At 34.1% G+C, this 23,758-nt stretch overlaps 2 long non-coding RNA genes across 4 annotated transcripts in view; one reads left to right on the top strand and one right to left on the bottom strand.

Moving 5' to 3' along the window:
* Window positions 1-6,825, top strand: part of LOC137620153 (uncharacterized) — a 36,127-nt gene extending 29,302 nt beyond the window's left edge. The window contains exons 3-4 of the long non-coding RNA XR_011040001.1: window positions 2,295-2,365; window positions 6,532-6,825. This is a non-coding gene — a long non-coding RNA (uncharacterized lncRNA). The remainder of the gene's footprint in view (window positions 1-2,294; window positions 2,366-6,531) is intronic.
* A 484-nt stretch (window positions 6,826-7,309) lies between these two features.
* LOC137620152 (uncharacterized) overlaps window positions 7,310-23,758 on the bottom strand; it is a 35,995-nt gene continuing 19,546 nt past the window's right edge. For all 3 annotated transcript variants that reach the window (XR_011039998.1, XR_011039999.1, XR_011040000.1), the window contains exon 4: window positions 7,310-7,446. This is a non-coding gene — a long non-coding RNA (uncharacterized lncRNA). The remainder of the gene's footprint in view (window positions 7,447-23,758) is intronic.

Genomic DNA, 23,758 nt, shown 5'->3' with positions numbered 1-23,758 from the left:
GCTGATCTTGCCCTGATTTCATTAGTGGTAAAGACAGAACAACCTGTCCCTGATGGATAATTCTAATGTAAGATTTATATGAAATCTCAAGCAGACTGGAATGGCATTTTAGTGATTTTTTAACATGAATTGGTTACAATTGTATAAGTGTTGAGCCTACTGTTCAATTGAATGAGAATTTAATCAACATAATCGATAGGCGTGTTAGGTACCGAGTGAAGGACAAACCATGGTTTAATGATGATTGTAAACGTGCTTATTTGGAGAAGTAGGCCTATCATCTTTGCAAGGGTAACAGGCCAAATTTGACTTGGAATAACTATACTCAGGTAAGAACTGTTGCTCAGAGTTTATGCTTCACCTGAAAAGGAATACGATTTAACCAGTAAAGAAACCCTATCTGGTACAACACAGGGGCATAAGTGGTAGCTTACCCTTAAATCTGCACTCTATGGTGTAGATGCAATAGTTCCTCCTTTACTTAAAACAAATGGCTCTGTCCTGCAAAAGGTAACTCCTTTAGCTGATGTGTTTGACGGTTAGCAGAGTAATGAGAAACATTATCTTCCTCATTTCTGTGTTCCCAAGGCTAAATTAATTATTTAGCTATTTGGTCTAGTGAAATTAAAACACACTTGATGGACCTTGATGCTTAAGGAGGTGTCGACCCAAATGACAATTTTCCTTTGCTTTTGATATAGACTGCAGATTTCTTAGCTCCAAAGTTATGTTATTTCCCACAAGTTAGCAAGAGGTTCTTTTAGCACTTGTTGAAGGATTGGTGATGGTCTTTTATTATGTAAATGTGTTTCTGGTAGTTCTAGTCGAGCTGATTACCACCCAATTTCTGTAACTCCCATTTTATCTAAAGTTTTCGAGCATCTTTTTGGCAAAACGTCTGAGCTGGGAATGCTGAAATTGATCATCTGTTCCCTAGTTTGAAATTTGGCTTTCGTAAAGGCCTTGGAGCATGTGATATTCTTCTTATAATCACTAATGCTGTACAGAAATCCCATGATTGTGGGCAGGGAGTTTGTATTATTGGTCTTGATATTAGTGCTGCCTTTGATCTTGCTAATCATGAGGCCCTTCTTTTCGAACTTGAACAGTTGAGATTGGGTGGGTCTTTTCTTAGCATTATTATTGAATTCTTAAGCAATAGATTGCAAAGATTTGTTGTTGAAGGGCACAATAGTGAGTACAGGAATATATCCGGTGTTCCTCAGGGTAGTGTTCTTGACCTATTACTTCTCGTATTATATACTCACATGAGGTTTCACCTAGAACACAAGTTTGTTGTATATATAGATGATGTGACACTTTTTTTTTCGTCAATATAATCTCCTGAATATTGATCTGAGGTTGCCGAATCTCTTAATTAGTGTATAGTGCAAATTGGGGCATGAAGTTGAACCCTAACAAAACTCTAGGTCGAAGACAGTGTTTCTTCAACATCCAGAGTTATGCATTGATAATGTTTCTTTAACTATATACGAATCTTTAAATTTTGCGCGTGATTCTTATAGCAAATTTGCTTTTGAGAAACATTTTCAATCTGTTTTTCAATCGCACAAAAATAGGCTTAATGAGAAAGTATTCAGATTTTTGATGATCAATCTATTCTGAAGAAGTGTTTTAATCCTTTCATTCTCCCTTTTTTCGAATATTGTTCTCCTGTCTGGTCTTCAGCGGCTGATTCTCCTCTTATATTATTGGAGAAGAACTGGCGGTTTATTGAATTACTTATTCTTGATCTAGATATTAATCTCTGGCACCGTCGCTCAGCTAGTTCTTTTTGCATATTGCATAAAATGTTTCATAACTCTGACCACTATTTACATCCAGATCTTCCTGGACAGTACCATGCTGCTCGTAATACTAGTTAGCATGCAGTTAATACTAACATCGTATTCTAGAAGTTTTATTCCTGCTGTGAACCACACTGTGGAATGATTTTCTTAATCAGGTAGTTGAATGGGTGGAACTTGAATTGTTCATTTATGAAAGATCTATTATAATGTTGTTACTGTTCTTAAAATATCTATTTCTCTGTTTCTTTTGCTCACTGAGCTATTTTTCCCCGTTGGAGCCCTTGTCTTATAGCACCCTACTTTTACAACAAGGGTTGTATCTTACCTATCAATAATAATAATAATAATAATAATAATAATAATAATAATAATAATAATAATAATAGTAATAGTAATAGTAATAATAATACTGTGTTGTATGTGCAATGACTAAAAATAGTTTGGGTAAAACTCTAAGAAACTAATATATTTACTTTCTTTCAGAATCAACTCTGTTTCAAGTTTGCAAGAGGATACGTTAACAGTACTGGGGAAATTCACTTCAATAATTACAGGTAAGGTGTTCATATGGAAATGTGACAGTTTTATTTTAGGTACTATTTGCTTTTACAGTATCATAAGATACATTAACACAAACTAAATTTGTGAAATTCATTCTAATTGTTCCAGCCTTCCCTCACCCAATAAGCTATCCCAAAAATTTGTTTCTTTTCCCTTTTAATTGCAAAAAAAAAAAAAACCCTCTGATAATTATGCCTAAGCCCTTCGTCATCACAACCATTCAGATCCCAGTAAAAAATTGTGTAATAGTATTTTTTTCATACACTGTCTCAACTTGAACTTACCCATATGTCCATGTCTGTCATGCACAATTATACATATTGTGATTGCACCATTCACAGAAAACACGTATACATATACTTCTTTATTCATACACCAGCAAAATATACTACCCCACAAAGAACTAGCAAATCTCCTAATTTCGCATACTTTCAAACACATGTTCCTTCAGACTGAGTTTCTCCCTTGAACAACATTCAACCTTTCCCTTTTCAGTCACAACCATTCTGACCAAAGTTACTTTAAAACATATGTACCTTCAGACTTAGTTTCTCACTTGAACAACATTCAACCTTTCCCTTTTCAATCACAACCATTCTGACCAAAGTTACTTTGGAACATATGTTCCTTCAGACTTAGTTACCAACTTGAACAACATTCGACCTTCCCCTTTTCATTCACAACCATTCTGACCAAAATTACTTTAAAACATAAGTTCCTTCAGACTTAGTTTCTCACTTGAACAACATTCAACCTTTCCCTTTTCATTCTAACCAAAGTTACTTTTAACCACATGTTCCTTCAGACATAGTTTCTCACTTGAACAACATTTGACCTTTCCCTTTTCATTCACAACCATTCTGACCAAAGTTACTTTAAAACATATGTTCCTTCAGACTTAGTTTCCCACTTGAACAACATTTGACCTTTCCCTTTTCATTCACAAGCATACTGACCAAAGTTACTTTAAAACATATGTTCCCTCAGACTTAGTTTCTCACTTGAACAACATTCGACCTTTCCCTTTTCATTCTAACCAAAGTTACTTTTAACCACATGTTCCTTCAGACATAGTTTCTCACTTGAACAACATTTGACCTTTCCCTTTTCATTCACAACCATTCTGACCAAAGTTACTTTAAAACATATGTTCCTTCAGACTTAGTTTCCCACTTGAACAACATTTGACCTTTCCCTTTTCATTCACAACCATTCTGACCAAAGTTACTTTAAAACATATGTTCCTTCAGACTTAGTTTCTCACTTGAACAACATTCAACCTTTCCCTTTTCACAACCATTCTAACCAAAGTTACTTTAACACATGTTCCTTCAGACATAGTTTCTCACTTGAACAACATTCAACCTTTCCCTTTTCATTCACAACCATTCTGACCAAAGTTACTTTAAAACATATGTTCCTTCCGACTTAGTTTCTCACTTGAACAACATTGACCTTTCCCTTTTCATTCACAACCATTCTGACCAAAGTTACTTTAAAACACATGTTCCTTCCAGACTTAGTTTCCCACTTGAACAACATTTGACCTTTCCCTTTTCATTCACAAGCATACTGACCAAAGTTACTTTAAAACATATGTTCCCTTCAGACTTAGTTTCTCACTTGAACAACATTCGACCTTTCCCTTTTCATTCACAACCATGCTTACCAAAGTAACTTTAAAACATATGTTTCTCCAGACTTAATTTCTCACTTGAACAACATTCAACCTTTCCCTTTTCATTCACAACCATTCTGACCAAAGTTACTTTAAAACATATGTTCCTTTCGACTTAGTTTCTCACTTGAACAACATTCAACCTTTGCCTTTTCAACTACAACCATTCTGACCAAAGTTACTTTAAAACATATGTTCCTTCAAACTTAGTTTCCCACTTGAACAACATTCGACCTTTCCCTTTTCATTCACAACCATTCTTACCAAAGTTACTTTAAACCATGTTTCTCCAGACTTAGCTTCCCACTTGAAGAACATTCAACCTTTCCCTTTTCATTCACAACCATTCTGACCAAAGTTACTTTAAAACACATGTTCCTTCCGACTTAGTTTCTCACTTGAACAACATTCAACCTTTGCCTTTTCAACCACAACCATTCTGACCAAAGTTACTTTAAACCATGTTTCTCCAGACTTAGCTTCCCACTTGAAGAACATTCAACCTTTCCCTTTTCATTCTAACCAAAGTTACTTTAAAACACATGTTCCTTCAGACTTAGTTTCCCACTTGAACAACATTTGACCTTTCCCGTTCCATTCACAAGCATACTGACCAAAGTTACTTTAAAACATATGTTCCCTCAGACTTAGTTTCTCACTTGAACAACATTCGACCTTTCCCTTTTCATTCACAACCATGCTTACCAAAGTAACTTTAAAACATATGTTTCTCCAGACTTAATTTCTCACTTGAACAACATTCAACCTTTCCCTTTTCATTCACAACCATTCTGACCAAAGTTACTTTGAAACATATGTTCCTTCCGACTTAGTTTCTCACTTGAACAACATTCAACCTTTGCCTTTTCAACCACAAACATTCTGACCAAAGTTACTTTAAAACATATGTTCCTTCAAACTTAGTTTCCCACTTGAACAACATTCGACTTTTCCCTTTTCATTCACAACCATTCTTACCAAAGTTACTTTAAAACATATGTTCCTTCCGACTTAGTTTCTCACTTGAACAACATTCAACCTTTGCCTTTTCAACCACAACCATTCTGACCAAAGTTACTTTAAAACATATGTTCCTTCAGAGTTAGTTTATCACTTGAACAACATTCAACCTTTCCCTTTTCATTCACCGCCATTCTGACCAAAGTTACTTTAAACCATGTTTCTCCAGACTTAGCTTCCCACTTGAACAACATTCAACCTTTCCCTTTTCATTCACAACCATTCTGACCAAAGTTACTTTTAAACATATGTCCCTTCAGACTTTTCACATGACCAACATTCAACCTTTCCCTTTTCAATGACCTGTTAGCAGAGGTGGATCTTCTATTTCTTATATTAAAACAATAATTCACTTTTCATCGATACTTCTGTATTCGCAGCATCATCTGGTTAGAGTCCTTCCTTCGTTTCATTTCCAGTCACCATCTCTGGATTTCACGCCTTTTCAACATTACTTCGTTCGTTTTAGTAGTAAATAATAGACACAGTTCTAGATACAACAAATAATATTCTTTAAGCCTTCTGAAACACTTACCAGCGTGTTCACCCTAAATATAAGTACACTGGGGCACATTATTCCATCTTATATATTTTACTCTTGTTTGGTTAGTTTTTCAGTTTACATAGGAAATATTTATTTTGATGTTACTGTTCTTAAAATATTTTGTGTCTCCTTGTTTCCTTTCCTCACTGGGCTATTTTGTGTGTTGGAGCCCTTGGGTTTATAGCATCCTGCTTTTCCAACTAGTGTTGTAGCTTATCAAGTAATAGTAATAATAATTAAAGGGGTTTGGTCGTCTATGTATTTTCTCAAGGTAGCGTTCTATTAGTTACTGATTTCAATACATTATTTTTAGGATAAAGGGACCTAAATATTTTTGTTTATGCCTTTGCAAATTAGATTATTAGTAAATATTATACACACTGGGAAATACTGACATCTAGTAAAGCATTAGTATTGTTCATTAAGCCACATAAATCACTATACTGTATCTCACATGTGACACTATACAAGACCTTAAATTTTTCATTGTAGAATGTAGTTGCCATTTAAATAGAATTTTCAACTGACAATTTACATTTAATTACAAATTCAGAAAAAATGTTAAAATTTTTACAACCATATTTTGCACATTCCCGTGGCTTTTCCTATACATAATCTATTAATCACATTCATGTGTAAAAAAGGCTGGTTGTCTCGTTATTTAAAGCAAAAATTAATCAATCCTTTTATTCGTATTCTGGCCAATGAATTTGTTACCTTGGCACGTATCCTATACAGCATTATACATAATTTGATATTTCATGTCCATGATATCAGGATTTGTCTAGTAATAAGTAATTTGTTAGGCCATTTTGCATTGTCTCCCCATGTTCTATGCATATATGCATGTATAACTTTACAGGTCATTTGGCATTCTTTTTCCACGTTGTATGTTTCAAGTATATGTAACTTTTCAGAAGTGGTTGGAATCCTGATGTCCTGAGAAGAGGCGGCGGGTATACAGTATATCAAGAAGGGCAACACCGCATTACTTCTCCTGCGGCCAGTACAGGAAGAGCCCAGAACTAGTTTTATATTCATCATAGTGAGGGGGGACCCTGGTCGACCATGTATCCCCGGTACTATAAAGGTCTGCAAACCTATCTTAAAATATTCAAAAACAAAACAGCTAAAGGCAACTCAAGAGGCCAAAATTGATATTTATCTGTGAGAAATACCTGAGAAACCTTTAAATAAAATAAACCAGTGAATCAATACTTATATTCTTTGAATGCACCCTTTTTGTGACTTGTGGTTCTACTAAAATGAAACATGTAAAAAAAATAATTTTCTTTTTTTATTTTTGACATTGAAACGATTTCATTATTTGACAGGCAAAAAAAATTATGAATATTCATCGATAGACATTTTTATTAATATAATAATAGTTAACAGGCAGAAAATTATGATGAATAAAGTTGACAGGCAAGCAAATATGAATAAAGTTGACAGGCAAGCAAATATGAATAAAGTTGACAGGCAAGCAAATATGAATAAAGTTGACAGGCAAATGTTATAAGGGCAAAAATATAAATAAATTTGAACATGAAATTTCCCATTATTTGTGATGGCTGTCAACTTTGTGTAATTTCCACTACCAGAATACCGCCCCAGCAGCCACAAAGAAAAGAAAAAAAAATAAAATAAAATAAAAATGAAAACATTTACGAAGAGTGTCCAGAAACTGCGTTAGATAAGCCCTGGATTACCAGCTAATGGCGGTTTTTATATTGGGGTGATCGGCGCTCCTCTTGATGGCGCTCCTCTTGATGGCACTCCTCTTTCACTGGCTCACAGGTCTGGCACACACACGCTGCTATCGAAGGTCTTTCCTGTGAAAAATAAAATATCTGAATTAGTATTGTACGTTTATTATGAAAATGCGTAAACACATGTCTTACATGAAAATTCCTGACGGATGAAATTTTACTAAAGACTAGACAAAATATCCCTTCTTTCTCATTTGAATTCATGAAAGCTGACTAGTCATGGCCATAGCTACGAAATGAGAAATGTAGACTTTGATACGAGTTATACCCAAGTCCGAATCAGTGATATCGACGGACTCTAGTCCGTTCATGTCAATCATTTGCATTTAAACACATCTTCATTTCTAATTTCATGGCTATAATTATTTAATTACATATTTTGTAAACGAAACATATAATTCTGAGAGGTTTGAGTCAATACATTTTTTTTACCCTAAAATAAACCCTGATCAGTAAGGCAAATTTTGAGATCTATGCGTCAAACAATTATTTCCCTAAAATAAACCCTGATCAGTAATGCAAATTCTGTGTTTTGAGTCAAACAGTTATTTTCTTAAGATAAACCCTGATCAGTATGGCCAATTCTAAGAACTTTGATTCAAACAATTATTTCCCCCAATAAACCCTGATCAATAAACAAAATTAAGAGCTTTGATTCAAACAATTATTTCCTTATAATAAGTCCTGATCAGTAATGCAAATTCTGTGTTTTGAGTCAAACAATTATTTCCTTAAGATAAACGCTGATCAGTATGTCCAATTATAAGAACTTTGAGTCAAACTAATTATTCCCTTTATGTATAAAAATATCATGAAAGCGAAAAAATAGTATTCTCGTTGAAACTGTGTAAGGGAAAAATTACCACCTATAAAATCAACAATAAAACATACGAACAATGAGAATTAATGGAAGATCAACATATAAATTTTGACTTGAATGAAAAAAAAAAAAATACTGGCATTGAGAACATAAATTCAGATAAGGGAATAGAAATTTGACATAGATATTCGTGGGGAAACAAAAATTGGCCAAGAATATTCAGGGGGAACAAAAAAATTGATATTAATAGAGAGGGATAACCTGTAATTGGACATAACAAAAAAATGTACATGAATAGAGGGGGGGGGGAATAGAAAATTGGAAATGAATATACATGGAGAAAAAAAATTGGACATGAATGGAGAGGGGAATAGAAAATTGGTGGAAATGAATATACATGGGGGAACAAAAACTGGACATGAACAGAGGGGTGGGGGGGGGGAGAATAGAAAATTGGAAATGAATATACATGGGAAAAAACTGGACATGAATATTCAGGGGGAACGAAAAATTGGACATGAATATACAAAGGGAAAAAAATTGGACATGGATATTATAGGGGAACAAATATTGGACATAAATATACAGGAGGAACAAAAAATTCAACAGGAATATTAAGGGGGAACAAAAAACTTGGACTTGAATATGGAGGGGTAACTTGAAATTGGACATGAATAGAGAGGAGTAACCTTTTAATTGGACACAAAGAGAGAGAGGGGGAACTTGTAATTGGACATGAATAGAGATGGGGAACTTGTAATTGGACATGAATAGAGCGGGAGAACTTATAATTGAATATGAATAGAGGAGTGGGGACAAAATATTGGATAGGAATAGAGGAGTGGGGACAAAATATTGGATAGGAATAGAGAGGGGGGGGGGGAACTTTTAATTGGACCTAAAGAGAGAGAGAAGGGTAACTTGTAATTGGACATGAATAGAGAGAAGGGTAACTTTTAATTTGACATGAATAGAGAGGAGTAACTTTTAATTGGATATGAATAGAGAGGAGTAACTTTTAATTGGACATGAATAGAGAGGAGTAACTTTTAATTGGACATAAATAGAGAGAGGGGGAACTTGTAATTGAACATGAATAGACCGAGAGAACTTATAAATGAATATGAATAGAGGAGTGGGGACAAAATATGGGATAGGGATAGAGAGGGGGAACTTTTAATGGACATAAATAGAGAGAGGGGGAACTTGTAATTGAACATGAATAGAGAGGGATAACTTGTAATTATTATTATTATTATTATTATTACTATCCAAGCTACAACCCTCATTGGAAAAGCAAGATGCTATAAGCCCAGGGGCTCCAATAGGGAAAAATAGCCCAGTGAGGAAAGGAAATAAGGAAATAAATAACTGAAGAGAACAAATTAACAATAAATCATTCTAAAAAAAGTAATGTCAAAAGAGATATATCATATATAAACTATTAACAACGTCAACAACAAAAATGTCATATATAAACTATAAAAAGACTCATGTCCGTCTGGTCAACAAAAAAGCATTTGCTCCAACTTTGAACTTTTGAAGTTCTACTGATTGAACAACCCGATTAGGAAGATCATTCCACAACTTGGTAACAGCTGGAATAAAACTTCTAGAGTACTGCGTAGTATTGAGTCTTATGATGGAGAAGGCCTGGCTATTAGAATTAACTGCCTGCCTAGTATTACGAACAGGATAGAATTGTCCAGGGAGATCTGAATGTAAAGGATGGTCAGAGTTATGAAAAATCTTATGCAACATGCACAATGAACTAATTGATCGACGGTGCCAGAGATTAATATCTAGATCAGGAATAAGAAATTTAATAGACCGTAAGTTTCTGTCCAACAAATTAAGATGAGAATCAGCAGCTGAAGACCAGACAGGAGAACAATACTCAAAACAAGGTAGAATAAAAGAATTAAAACACTTCTTCAGAATAGATTGATCACCGAATATCTTAAAAGACTTTCTCAATAAGCCAATTTTTTGTGCAATTGAAGAAGACACAGACCTTATATGTTTCTCAAAAGTAAATTTGCTGTCAAGAATCACGCCTAAAATTTTGAAAGAGTCATACAAATTTAAAGAAACATTATCAATACTGAGATCCGGATGTTGAGGAGCCACCGTCCTTGACCTACTTACAATCATACTTTGAGTTTTGTTAGGATTCAACTTCATACCCCATAATTTGCACCATGCACTAATTTTAGCTAAATCTCTATTAAGGGATTCACCAACCCCAGATCTACATTCAGGGGATGGAATTGATGCAAAGAGAGTAGCATCATCTGCATATGCAACAAGCTTATTTTCTAGGCCAAACCACATGTCATGTGTATATAGTATGAAAAGTAATGGGCCAAGAACACTACCCTGTGGAACACCGGATATCACATTCCTATACTCACTATGGTGCCCATCAACAACAACTCTTTGAGATCTACTGCTTAAAAAATCAATAATAATGCTAAGAAACGACCCACCCACTCCCAACTGTTTCAGTTTGAAAACAAGGGCCTCATGATTAACACGGTCAAAGGCAGCACTAAAATCAAGGCCAATCATACGAACTTCCCGACCACAATCAAGGGATTTCTGTACTGCATTGGAGATTGTAAGAACGGCATCACATGCTCCAAGGCCTTTCCGAAAACCAAATTGCAAACTAGGGATTAGATGATTACCTTCAGCAAACCTATTAAGACGTTTTGCCAGAAGACGTTCAAAAACTTTAGATAATATGGGAGTTATGGAAATTGGGCGGTAATCAGTGGGACTTGAGCTACCACAAACACATTTACATAGGGGAGTAACATTACCAATTCTCCAACAAGTGCTAAAAGCTCCTCTTCTTGCTAACTTGCGTAAAATAACAGATAACTTTGGAGCTAAGAAATCTGCTGTCTTTATAAAAAACAAAGGAAAAATACCATTAGGGTCTACACCTCCATAAGCATCAAGGTCCATCAACAGAGCTTTAATCTCACGAGATCGAAAAGCTAAACTAGTTAGTTTAGCCTCAGGAAAACAGGAATGAGGAAGTTCAAGTTTTTCATTACTCTGTTTACTGTCAAAAACATCAGCCAAAATGGTTGCCTTTTCCTTTGGACAGTGAGTGACTGAGCCATCTGGTTTAAGTAAAGGAGGAACTGTTGCATCTACACCAAAGAGTGCAGATTTAAGGGTAGACCACCATTTATGTTCCTGAGTTGTACCAGAGAGGGTTTCTTTTATGATTAAATTGTACTCCTTTTCAGTTGAGGCATAAACTCTCTGAGCAAAAGCTCGAAGCTGAGTATAGTTGTTCCAGGTCAAATCTGATCTGTTACCCTTCCAAAGGTGATAGGCCTCCTGCTTCTCCAAATAAGCACGTCTACAATCATCATTGAACCACGGTTTGTCCTTCATTCGGTACCTTAGCACACGAGAAGGGATACGCCTATCAATTATGTTGACTAGATTCTCATTCAAAGGGACAACAGGATCTACACTATTATATAATTGTGACCAATTCAAGCACAAAAGATCATGCAAAATCCCATTCCAGTCTGCTTGGGATTTCATATAAATTTTACAAGAATATGATATATCAGGGACAGGCTGCTCAGTCTTCACTAATAATGAAATCAAGGCATGATCAGAAGTCCCGACTGGAGAACCAACCTTACTAGTTATAACGCCAGGGGAGTCAGTGTATACGAGGTCCAAGCAATTACCAGACCTGTGAGTAGCTTCATTTATGATTTGCTCACAGCCTGATTCTGAGGCAAAGTCTAAAGCTCTTAAGCCATGGCGATCGGTAGGAGAGATAGAACTCAACCACTCCCTATGGTGAGCATTAAAATCACCAACAAAGACAAACGAAGCCTTTCTATCATCTTCTTGTATCTTAGCCATAATGGTAAGAAGACAATCAAAGATAGAATCATCCATGTCTGGATTCCGGTAGATTGAACACAAATAAAAGTTGTTATGCCTGCCACAAACTTTTATTACCTGAATCTCATGACATCCACATTGATAGCAGGACTTATGAGAAGCAGGGTACTCGGTCCTAATATACACCGCCATTCCCCTGGCCCTAGGAATGGAATCACGTTTCAGCATTATTGGCTTCTTAAAACCATTTATAAGGAGCTCAGATGAGTGCCTCATATTAGAAACCAAAGTTTCTGAGCACAAAAGAATATCATACTGTCTGGACGCAACTGTAAGGTCTCGGATATTTGCATGAAGACCACGAATATTGCAATACAGAAGACGACATTGACGAAATCTAGGACGTACTGGTCCCGGATTTTGCTCAATGTCTCCAGACAGCATAAGAATTAATAGAAATAAAAAAGAGACATCATACTTAAAAACTAGATTAACAAGAATTAAAACAAAAACAATATGTACAGAATAATAATAAAAGTGATTGATGATATCCATAGACTATAGTAAAAAGTCGGAAAAACTGGTCAACATGGAGGAGCCGATACACCATGCAAGGCTAAATACCCTCCAGGATAGCCACTTCAACTGAAGGGAGGACAGTAAGGATGGTTTTGAGAAGAAAAAATCAGAAAAAGGAAAAGACAACCTCTTGATAAACCACCAGGCATCCATGGCCCTTCTATTAAGCCTGCCCAACACACCATTTCAAAAAAACAAGAGGAAGAAAAAAAAAAATAAGATAGAATAGTGTGCCCGAGTGTACCCTCAAGCAAGAGAACTCTAACCCAAGACAGTGGAAGACCATGGTACAGAGGCTATGGCTCTACCCAAGACTAGAGGACAATGGTTTAATTTTGGAGTGTCCTTCTCCTAGAAGAGCTGCTTACCATAGCTAAAGAGTCTCTTCTACCCTTATGGACATGAATAGAGAGAAGGAACTTATAATTGAACAGGAATATACAAAGGGAACTAAATTTGGACATGAATATTGTAGGGGAACAAAAATTGGATATAAAAATACAGGAGGAACCAAAAATTCAACATGAATATTGAGGGGGAACAAAAAATTTGGACATGAATAGAAATGGGTAACTTGAAATTGGACATGAATTGAGAGGAGTAACTTTTAATTGGACATAAAGATAGAGAGGGAGTTGGAACTTGTAATTGGACTGAATAGAGAGGGGTAACTTGTAATTGGACATGAAAAGAGAGGGGGAACTTATAATTGAACATGAAGATACAAAGGGAACAAAAATTAGACATGAATATTGTAGGGGGGAAATAAATATACAGGAGGAACAAAAAATGTAATAGGAATATTGGAAAAAATGGACATGAATAGAGAGGGGTAACTTGAAACTGGACATGAATATACAAAGGGAACAAAAATTGGACATGAATATTCGGAGGGTACAAAAATTGGACATAAATATACAGGAGGAACAAAAAATTGAACATGAATATTGAGGAGGAACAAAAAATTTGGACATGAATATTGAGGAACAAAAAATTTGGACATAAATATAGAAGGGTAACTTGAAATTGAACATGAAGAGAGAGGGGTAACTTGTAATTAGACATGAAGAGAGAGAGGGAAACTTATAATTGGACATGAATATACAAAGGGAACAAAAAAATGGGCATAAAAATTCTGGGAAAAAAAATGGATATAAATATACAGAAGGAACAAAAAATTGGACATGAATATTGAGGAGGAACAAAAAATCGGACATGAATATTGAGGGACAACAAGAAATTAGGACATGAATAGAGAGTGGTAACTTGAAATAGGACATGGAGAGAGTTACTTTTAATTGGACATAAAGAGAGAGAGAGGGGGGGACTTTTAATTGGGCATGCATGGAGAGATGGGGAACTTGTAATTGGACATGAATAGAGTGGCAGAACTTACAATTGAATATGAATAGAGGAGTGGGGACAAAATATTGGATAAGAATAGAGAAGGGGAACTTATAATTGGGCATGAATAGAGGGCGGGAACAAAATTTTACACATGAATATAACTAAGGACAGAAAAATATGGCAATAAACGCAGTGCTTTGTGAGTGAAAAAATTGTAAAGTTTTCAAATTGTCACTTACACAAAAATGCTTTAGAGGATAAAAACCCTATTTTTAGTAAGTGATACAAAGCGAGTAAAACCCCAATTTGAATTGAAAGAGTAAAATAAACATTTGAATTGGAGAGAGAGAGAGAGAGAGAGAGAGAGAGAGAGAGAGAGAGAGAGAGAGAGAGATTCCCCTTCTTAAAAGCACTACCAATAAGTCAGGTAACATCGTCAAACCTTATACATTTACACTAGAATACCACATTCCTAATTTCAAAAACTCGAAAGTCAACTTTGCAGATTTATTACAAAGAGGTAAGCAGTATGAAGAGTCTGTGCATTCCTATCCCCATATAAAATCATAACCTACAATGACCCCTCAAAATCATATTAATGGCCCTGCCCTGAAAATCAAAATCAAATTGCCCTGCCCTAAAAATCAAAATCAAATTGCCTTGCCCTCAAAATCAATATAAAATTGCCCTGCCCTCAAAATCAATATCAAATTGCCCTGCCCTAAAAATCAATATCAAATTACCCTGCCCTAAAAATCAATATCAAATTACCCTGCCCTAAAAATCAATATCAAATTACCCTGCCCTAAAAATCACGATCAAATTACCCTCCCCTAAAAATCAATATCAAATTACCCTGCCCTAAAAATCAATATCAAATTACCCTGCCCTAAAAATCAATATCAAATTACCCTGCCCTAAAAATCAATATCAAATTACCCTGCCCTAAAAATCAATATCAAATTACCCTTCCCTAAAAATCAATATTAAATTATCCTGCCCTAAAAGTTAATATTAAATTATCCTGCCCTCAAAATCAATATCAAATTGCCTTGCCCTCAAAATCAATATCAAATTGCCTTGCCCTCAAAATCAATATCAAATTGCCTTGCCCTCAAAATCAATATCAAATTACCCTGCACTAAAAATCAATATCAAATTGCCCTGCCCTCAAAATCAATATTAAATTACCCTGCCCAAAAAATCCTTATCAAATTACCCTACCCTGAAAATCAATATCAAATTGCCCTGCTCTCAAAATCAATATTAAATTACCCTGCCCTAAAAATATACATCAAATTATCCTGCCCTAAAAATATACATCAAATTACCCTACCCTAAAAATATACATCAAATTACCCTGCCCTCAAAACCAATATCAAATTACTCTGCAATAGAAATGAACATCATATTTCCCTGCCCTAAAAATACACACCAAATTACCCTGCCCTAAAAATATACATCAAATTACCCTGCCCTAAAAATATACATCAAATTACCCTGCCCTAAATATATACATTAAATTACTCTGCCCTCAAGACCAATATCAAATTACTCTGCAATAAAGATCAACATCAAATTACCCTGCCCTAAAATATACATCAAATTACCCTGTCCTAAAAATATACATAAAATTACCCTGCCCTAAAAATATACATCAAATTACCCTGCCCTCAAAACCAATATCAAATTACTCTGCAATAAAAATCAACATCAAATTTCCCTGCCCTCTAAACCAATATCAAATTACCCTGCCATAAAAATCAACATCAAATTTCCCTGCTCTAAAAATATACATCAAATTACCCTTCCCTAAAAATATACATCAAATTACCCTTCCCTGAAAATATACATCAAATTACCCTGCCCTTAAACCAAAATAGAATTACTCTGCAATAAAAATAAACATCAAATTTCCCTGCCCTAAAAATATACATCAAATTACCCTGCCCTAAAAATCAATATCAAATTACCCTGCCCTAAAAATCAATATCAAATTACCCTGCAGTCAAAATCAATATTAAATTACCCTGCCCTAAAAATCAATATTAAATTATCCTGCCCTAAAAATCAATATCAAATTACCCTGCCCTAAAAAAACAATATCAAATTACCTGCCCTAAAAATCAATATTAAATTATCCTGCCCTAAAAATCAATATCAAATTACCCTGCAATAAAAATCAATATCAAATTGCCCTGCCCTCAAAATCAATATTAAATTACCCTGCCCTAAAAATCATTATCAAATTACCCTACCCTGAAAATCAATATCAAATTGCCCTGCCCTCAAAATCAATATTAAATTACCCTGCCCTAAAAATATACATCAAATTACCCTGCCCTAAAAATATACATCAAATTACCCTGCCCTAAAAATATACATCAAATTACCCTGCCCTCAAGACCAATATCAAATTACTCTGCAATAAAAATCAACATCAAATTACCCTGCCCTAAAAATATACATCAAATTACCCTGCCCTAAAAATATACATAAAATTACCCTGCCCTAAAAATATACATCAAATTACCCTGCCCTCAAAACCAATATCAAATTACTCTGCAATAAAAATCAATATAAAATTACCCTGCCCTAAAAATCAATATCAAATTACCCTGCCCTAAAAATCAATATCAAATTACCCTGCCCTAAAAATCAATATCAAATTACCCTTCCCTAAAAATCATTATTAAATTATCCTGCCCTAAAAGTTATTATTAAATTATCCTGCCCTCAAAATCAATATCAAATAGCCTTGCCCTCAAAATCAATATCAAATTGCCTTGCCCTCAAAATCAATATCAAATTGCCTTGCCCTCAAAATCAATATCAAATTACCCTGCACTAAAAATCAATATCAAATTGCCCTGCCCTCAAAATCAATATTAAATTACCCTGCCCTAAAAATCATTATCAAATTACCCTACCCTGAAAATCAATATCAAATTGCCCTGCCCTCAAAATCAATATTAAATTACCCTGCCCTAAAAATATACATCAAATTATCCTGCCTTAAAAATATACATCAAATTACCCTACCCTAAAAATATACATCAAATTACCCTGCCCTCAAAACCAATATCAAATTACTCTGCAATAGAAATGAACATCATATTTCCCTGCCCTAAAAATACACACCAAATTACCCTGCCCTAAAAATATACATCAAATTACCCTGCCCTAAAAATATACATCAAATTACCCTGCCCTAAATATATACATTAAATTACCCTGCCCTCAAGACCAATATCAAATTACTCTGCAATAAAGATCAACATCAAATTACCCTGCCCTAAAATATACATCAAATTACCCTGTCCTAAAAATATACATAAAATTACCCTGCCCTAAAAATATACATCAAATTACCCTGCCCTCAAAACCAATATCAAATTACTCTGCAATAAAAATCAACATCAAATTTCCCTGCCCTCTAAACCAATATCAAATTACCCTGCCATAAAAATCAACATCAAATTTCCCTGCCCTAAAAATATACATCAAATTACCCTTCCCTAAAAATATACATCAAATTACCCTTCCCTAAAAATATACATCAAATTACCCTGCCCTCAAACCAAAATAGAATTACTCTGCAATAAAAATAAACATCAAATTTCCCTGCCCTAAAAATATACATCAAATTACCCTGCCCTAAAAATCAATATCAAATTACCCTGCCCTAAAAATCAATATCAAATTACCCTGCCCTAAAAATCAATATCAAATTACCCTGCAGTCAAAATCAATATTAAATTATCCTGCCCTAAAAATCAATATTAAATTATCCTGCCCTAAAAATCAATATCAAATTACCCTGCCCTAAAAATCAATATCAAATTACCCTGCCCTAAAAATCAATATTAAATTATCCTGCCCTAAAAATCAATATCAAATTACCCTGCAATAAAAATCAATATCAAATTGCCCTGCCCTCAAAATCAATATTAAATTACCCTGCCCTAAAAATCATTATCAAATTACCCTACCCTGAAAATCAATATCAAATTGCCCTGCCCTCAAAATCAATATTAAATTACCCTGCCCTAAAAATATACATCAAATTACCCTGCCCTAAAAATATACATCAAATTACCCTGCCCTCAAAACCAATATCAAATTACTCTGCAATAGAAATCAACATCAAATTTCCCTGCCCTAAAAATACACACCAAATTACCCTGCCCTAAAAATATACATCAAATTACCCTGCCCTAAAAATATACATCAAAATAACCCTGCCCTAAAAATATACATTAAATTACCCTGCCCTATTAAATTACCCTGCCCTCAAGACCAATATCAAATTACTCTGCAATAAAAATCAACATCAAATTACCCTGCCCTAAAAAATATACATCAAATTACCCTGCCCTAAAAATATACATCAAATTACCCTGCCCTAAAAATATACATAAAATTACCCTGCCCTAAAAATATACATAAAATTACCCTGCCCTAAAAATATACATCAAATTACCCTGCCCTCAAAACCAATATCAAATTACTCTGCAATAAAAATCAACATCAAATTTCCCTGCCCTCTAAACCAATATCAAATTACCCTGCCCTAAAAATATACATCAAATTACCCTGCCCTAAAAATATACATAAAATTACCCTACCCTAAAAATATACATCAAATTACCCTGGCCTCAAACCAAAATAGAATTACTCTGCAATAAAAATGAACATCAAATTTTCCTGCCCTAAAAATATACATCAAATTACCCTGCCCTAAAAATATACATCAAATTACCCTGCCCTAAAAATATACATCAAATTACCTTGCCCTCAAACCAATATTAAATTACTCTGCAATAAAAATCAACATAAAATTACCCTGCCCTAAAAATATACATCAAATTACCCTGTCCTAAAAATATACATCAAATTACCCTGCCCTAAAAATATACTTCAAATTTCCCTGCCCTAAAAATATTCATCAAATTACCCTGCCCTAAAAATATACATCAAATTTCCCTGCCCTAAAAATATACATCAAATTACCCTGCCCTAAAATATCAAATTACCCTGCCCTAAAACTATACATAAAATTACCCTGCCCTAAAAATATACATTATATTACCCTGCCCTAAAAATATACATCAATTTACCCTGCCCTCAAAACCAATATCAAATTACCCTGCAATAGAAATCAACATCAAATTTCCCTGCCCTAAAAATATACATCAAATTACCCTGCCCTAAAAATATACATCAAATTACCCTGTCCTAGAAATATACATCAAATTACCCTACCCTAAAAATATACATCAAATTACCCTGCCCTAAAAATATACATCAAATTACTCTGCAATAGAAATCAACATCAAATTTACCTGCCCTAAAAATACACACCAAATTACCCTGCCCTAAAAATATACATAAAATTACCCTGCCCTAAAAATATACATCAAATTACCCTGCCCTAAAAATATACATCAATTTACCCTGCCCTCAAAACCAATATCAAATTACTCTGCAATAAAAATCTACATCAAATTTCCCTGCCCTCCAAACCAATATCAAATTCCCCTGCAATAGAAAACAACATCAAAATTCCCTGTCCTAAAAATATACATCAAATTACTCTGCCCTAAAAATAAACATAAAATTACCCTGCCCTAAAAATATACATCAAATTACCCTGCCCTAAAAATATACATCAAATTACTCTGCCCTAAAAATATACATTAAATTACCCTGCCCTCAAAACCAATATCAAATTACACTGCAATAGAAATCAACATCAAATTTCCCTGCCCTAAAAATATACATCAAATTACCCTGCCCTCTATACCAATATCAAATTACCCTACAATCGAAATCAATATCAAATTACCCTACCATTAAAATCAACATCAAATTACTCTGCCCTTAATTCAATATAAAATTATTGTGCCCTTAAAATCAACATCAAATTACCCTACAACCGAAATCAATATCAAATTACCCTGCCTCAAAATCTGCATCAAATTACCCTACCATTAAAATCGACATCAAATTATCCTGCCTTTCAAATCAATATCAAATTACCCTGCCATCAAAATCAATATCAAATTACCCTACCTCAAAATCTGCATCAAATTACCCTACCATTAAAATCAACATCAAATTATCCTGCCTTCAAAATCAATATCAAATTACCCTACCCTCAATATCAACGTCAAATTATTCTGCCCTTAAATCAATATAAAATTATTGTGCCCTTAAAATCAATATCAAATTACCTTGCTCTTGAAATCAACATCATATTATCCTGCCCTAAAAATCAATATCAAGTTGCCCTACAACGAAAAACAATAATAAATCACCGTTCAATCAAAATCAATATTAAATTACTCCTCCTTCAAAATCTATATCAAATAACCTTGCCCTTAAAACCAATATCAAATTACCCTACAATCGAAATCAATATCAAATTACCCGGCCTCAAAATCTGCATCAAATTACCCTATCCATAAAATCAACTTCAAATTACTCTGCCCTTAATTCAATATAAAATTATTGTGCCCTTAAAATCAACATCAAATTACCCTGCCCTCATAAATAATATCAAATTACCGTACCCTCAAAATTAATATAAAAAATATTCTGCCATCAAAATCAATATGAAATTACCCGGCCCTCAAAATCAATATCAAATTGTTCTGCCATCAAAATCAATATGAAATTACCCTGCCCTTAAAATGAATATCAAATTATTCTGCCATCAAAATCAATATCAAATTACCCTGCCCTTAAAATCAATATCAAATTATTCTGCCATCAAAATCAATATCAAATTACCTTGCCTGCAAAATAAATATTAAATTGCCCTGTCCTCAAAATCAATAAAAAAAATTACCCTGCCCTCAAATTTAACAGAATTAATTAGCCTTGGCAACACTGATTAACTGATTTTGGAAATTATTAATTCAAAATGCCCATGGCCTATAAGATTCCAATAAAAAGAAATAATGAAACAATAGTTTCGAATCCCAACAACGAGACGGAAACAAAACGAATACAATTACTAATCAATTAATTAAGGTAACTGAAATCGAAGATTGCGTGGAATTTTATAGACAGAACGTAAGGACTGAGGCACACCGGTTCATCGAGAGATACAAGTCAAAGGATATAGTTAACTCTATTAACCTTGCTTAGGAAATTCCTGCATTGTATAAGGCGCTTATACCGAAAGGCTTCGAAGGCAGGCGTGTCTCATATTAAATGCTAGGTAGTAAAAACGTTCACTTTGACCTAACAGTAATCCCATGATAATTACAAGAGTTCACATTGAAACAATGCAGGAGTATGGTAGGCGTATCAACGATTACCAATAAGTGGCCAGCTTGATAAATATCACAAGCAAAATCGAGGTGATAAATAACAAGGCACAAACCACTACTGTAAAGACAGGATTCCCTGAGAGAGAGAGAGAGAGAGAGAGAGAGAGAGAGAGAGAGAGAGAGAGAGAGAGAGAGAGAGAGAGAGAGAGAGAGAGTTTAAATATCCATTATAGCAGTATTCGTAAACACAAAGCAAATTTTGTAACACAAAAGTGTAAATGATGTATCTCACTCTACATTTTGTACCAAAATCAAACTAGTCTTTCCTAATGCGCACTTAATCAAGAAAAATAAGGAGTTCAATAACTAAGGCAGCTATTATTATTATTATTATTATTATTATTATTATTATTATTATTACTTGCTAAGCTGCAACCGTAGTTGGAAAAGCAGAATGCTATAAGCCCGAGGGCTCCAACAGGGAATATAGTCCTATGAGGAAAAAAAAATAAGGAAACTTGGATAATAATAATTAACAATGTGTAACTACACATTTTCAAAGTAGAAAAGTGTATCATTGCAAATTTTCAAGGTAGAAACGTGTGTAATTAAAAATTTTCAAAATAAAAAAAGGGTCTAACTACAAATTTTCCAAGTCGAAAAGTGTGTAACTACAAATTTTCAAAGTAGAACATTATGTAACTATAAATGTTCAAAGTAGAAGTGTGTAACTACAAAACTATGAATAACCAATCACTCTTGAAAAGTAAATCTCAATACTAAATGTGATTTAAACACAATGGCTGACAAATGGAGAAAATTCCAAAAATCGACTGAATTTTTATTAAAACAGAATTCAAAGTCCCTAACCAAATTTGTGATTTTGTAAAGTAAAATAATATTCATATAGCCTACACTGTATTGTTCGGTGTACCAAAATTCTTTGATTTCTATAATTAGATCTTCGTGTCAGGGAACCGGCAGGAATTCCGGAGTGAGCTAGTTTTTGGACAAGCTGAAGGGGGGGGGGGGGGGTAGCAAAGGTTTCGCCAAAAGGTAGTTGTAATGAAGCATTCAGTCAGGGATTGTAGATCCCTGAGGAAACAGCAAGCTAACTAACACTGGTGTGAGGCCTCCCAGTACTTTTCGAAAAATTTACGTGTGCCCATTGTATTTTTGTTAGGAATTACACCATGAATACATTTCAAAAGTCATCTAACATTTAACGGACATTTTAAACAATGCCTATTTTCCTTCTTGTGCATTAAAAATCAAATTACTAAACTCTTTAAAATAGCTTCGTATTCCCAACGTATTACCAAATATGCCAAAACTAACTCTGCTGTTGAAAACACGAAATTGAAATTTACCTGAAGATTCAATTTTAAAACAAATCCGAATCACACAAACTATATCTCACAGAAAATAAGAGAAATGAAATAATAAAAATTATTTTTTTACGAAAAGAAAATTGGAATAAAACCGGACGACCTCAATGCAAAGATTTCATATCCTTAATGTTATCCAACAATGCCACAACAGGGAGAAGTGAACTTGAACTATATAAAACTACAAAACATTTCTTAAGTCATGAAAGACGGGACCTTGAGATACAAATATTCATTGAGACTAATCCCCAATTATTATTGTTGTTATTACTTGCTAAGCTACAACCCTAGTTGGAAAAGCGGGATGCTTTAAGCCCAGGGGCTGCAACAGGGAAACTAACTCAGTGAGGGAAAAGAAATAAGGAAATAAACTACAAGAGAAGTAATTGACAATTAAATAAGAAAAAATTCATATATAAACTATAATAACTAAATAAGAAAAACAATAGGAAAAGAAATAAGATGGAATAGTCTGCCCGACTGTGCCTTCAAGAAAGGGAACTAAGGAGTTCTAGAACTAGGACAGGTATTATTATTATTATTATTATTATTATTATTATTATTATTATTATTATTGTTATTATCAAGTTATTAATAATTATTAATTATTATTTTTTATTAATTTCTATAAATTATTAATTATTAATTATTGATTATTATTATTATTATTATTATTATTATTACTTGCTAGCTAAAACCTTGGTTGGAAAAGCAGCACGCTATAAGCCCAAGGGCTCCAACAGAGAAAATAGCCTAGTGAAGAAAGGAAATGAATAAAAGTACACGAGAAGTAATTAACAATTTAAATATACCGGGTATTTTAAGAACAGTACCAGCATTAAAATAAATCTTTTATACATAAACTATTAAACTTTAAAAACCAAGATGAAGCGAACTAAGACAGAATAGTCTGCTCGAGTGTACCCTCAAGCAAGAGAACTCTAACCCAAGACAATGGAAGACCATGGTACAGAGGCTATGGCACTACCCAAGACTAGAGAACAATGGTTGGTTTCGGGGTGTCCTCCTCCTAGAAGAGCTGCTTATCAGCCAAAGTCTCTCCTCTACCATCACCA

This window comes from Palaemon carinicauda, chromosome 26 (genome assembly GCF_036898095.1).
Source record: "Palaemon carinicauda isolate YSFRI2023 chromosome 26, ASM3689809v2, whole genome shotgun sequence".
Taxonomy (NCBI): Eukaryota; Metazoa; Arthropoda; class Malacostraca; order Decapoda; family Palaemonidae; genus Palaemon; species Palaemon carinicauda.
The sequence above is the reverse complement of the archived record's forward strand: the minus strand, read 5'-3'. Positions and strand labels throughout refer to the sequence as shown.